Source organism: Spermophilus citellus, assembly GCF_964194105.1.
Source record: "Spermophilus citellus genome assembly, chromosome: 2".
NCBI classification, from domain to species: Eukaryota; Metazoa; Chordata; class Mammalia; order Rodentia; family Sciuridae; genus Spermophilus; species Spermophilus citellus.
The window spans coordinates 248,307,068-248,309,581 of record NC_138183.1 but is presented as its reverse complement, the minus strand read 5'-3'; positions in this window follow the sequence as shown (position 1 = coordinate 248,309,581).

The following is a 2,514-nucleotide window of genomic DNA, read 5'->3' as shown; positions in this document are numbered from 1 at the left end:
AAAATGTGGCATCTATACACCATGGAGTATTACGCAGCACTAAAAAATGACAAAATCATGGAATTCGCAGGGAAATGGATGGCACTAGAGCAGATTATGTTTAGTGAAGCTAGCCAATCCCTAAAAAACAAATTCCAAATGTCTTCTTTGAAATAGTGAGAGCAACTAAGAATAGAGAAGGGAGGAAGAGCAGGAAGAAAAGATTAACATTAAACAGAGACATGAGGTGGAAGGGAAAGGGAGAGAAAAGGGGAATTGCATGGAAATGGAGAGAGACCCTCATTGTTATACAAAATTACATATAAGAGGTTGTGAGGGGAATTGGAAAATAAACAAGGAGCGAAATGAATTACAAGGAGAGAAATGAATGGGATAGAAAGAGAAGATGGGAGAGGAGGGGAGGAGGGATAGTAGAGGATAGGAAAGGTAGCAGAATACAACAGTTACTAGTATGGCATTATGTAAAAATGTGGATGTGTAACCGATGTGACTCTGCAATCTGTATTTGGGGTAAAAATGGGAGTTCATAACTCACTTGAAGCTAATGCATGAAATATGATATGCCAAGAGCTTTGTAAGGTTTTGAACAACCAATAAAAAATTAAAAAAATAAAAAAGAAGAATGAAACTACACCTCTACGACTCACTGTACACAAAAATCAACTAAAAGTGGATCAAGTATCTAAATGTAAGTGCTGAAACTATGAAACTAAACTACTAAAAGAAGTCTTAAGGAAAACACTTCAAGATATTGAAATTTAAAAAAAAAACAATTTTTGGGTAGAACCTCCCAATGCACCAACAGTAAATGCAAAACTAGACAGGATAATATCAAACCAAGAAGTTTCTGCACAACAAAGGAATCAGTCAACAGAGACAAGGCAACCTACAGAATGGGAGAAAATATTTATAAACTATTCATCAGAAAAGTGGTGATTGAAAGGTGCATAACTCACCCCAGAGGGGGATTCAACCCAGAGATTTATTGGGGTCTGCCCAAAGGGAAAGAAAAGTAGAGGCAAAGAGCAGAGAGAGGAGGGGAGGAGGGCAGAGAGGAAGAGAGCAGAAAGCAGGGGAAGAGAGCAGAAAGCAGAGGAAGAGAGCAGATATAAGGGGAAAGAGTAGAGAGAGGAGAGAAAAAAGAGCTTGCAAGCTTCGTCTTAAGAAGGATTGTGTAGGAGACATGGCCAGTGCTGATTGGCAGGGTGACTCAGGAACTGCTAGCTGACACTGTGACCCATGGGGATTGTATGAGAAAACATTTGAATTTGGCACTCTCTGGCTTGGCGCCCTTCATGCTTCAGAGAGGAGGGAGAGGGGTAAGGGATTTCTCAAGAGGGAAACTTAACTTCAGCAGGGAATCTCCCACACACCCAACAGTGATGATTGGGTGATAACCACTCAATAACAAAGAAAAACTGATTTTAAAATAAGCAAATGGTCTGAATAGATGTTTCTCAAATGGCCATCACTAGTCATTAAGGAAATTCAAATCAAAATTACAATAAGATAACATCTCACCCCAGTTAAAATGGATATTATCAAAAAGACAAAATTTAAAAATGCTAGCCAAGATCCAGAGGAGGATTAAATTTCATTCACTGTTGATGGGAATATTAACTAGTATAGCCATTGTGAAAAATGGCATGATCCAGTAATCTCACCAATAGGTGTGTGTGTGTGTGTATGTGTGTGTGTGTGTGTGTGTGTGTGTGTGTATATATATATATATATATATATATATCTCCAAAGGTAAGGATATCATTCTATCAATGAGATATCTGCGTGCTTATGTTTACTGCAACACTATTCACAAAGACAAATTATGGACTTAGCAAGATTCAAATATAATCATTTGAATGGAATTTTAAATGAGGGGATCTGGGGGAGTGTGGTGGTCTATGAGGCTCACAATACAAACAATGTGGCAGGATGTCCCTGACTCAGGTGAATGCCACAGATGGGGCCTGGCCATCAGCAAGGGGGCCTGGGCTTTTGCCTCCCTCCAGTTCCCTAAAAGCAGGTTGCACCCAGACTGAAGCAGAAAACCAGAGGTGTCTCTTCCTGAACCCCAGCCTGAGCCAGAGGAAGACAGGCAACTCGGGTGGCCGGAGAGGGTCCACTGCCCAAGAATGAGAATTCTATTCACTCAGACATGGAGATGATTTAATTGCCAAGAGCACAACGTTATCATTGTTGAGTTGGATAATGCAGAGAAAACCAATATTCTTTACAAATTTTCTGTGAATTAAGTTGTAAATAATACCATAAAAGGTAATGTAGAAGAGAGGATGGTGAAAAATACACATTACCAATGTTGGATATTGATGACCAGATGATCAATTCATTTTCCATGGAACACTTATTATGCTAACATAGAGTTTGTAATAGCTGTTGTGGACATAAAGAGGGCTTCTATAACTAGAGAAGAACTCCATAAAAATGTTCAGTGCTTCAAAACCTAAAAAAACTAGGATTATTAATTTTTGTTAATAATCAAGATGCTAAAGAATT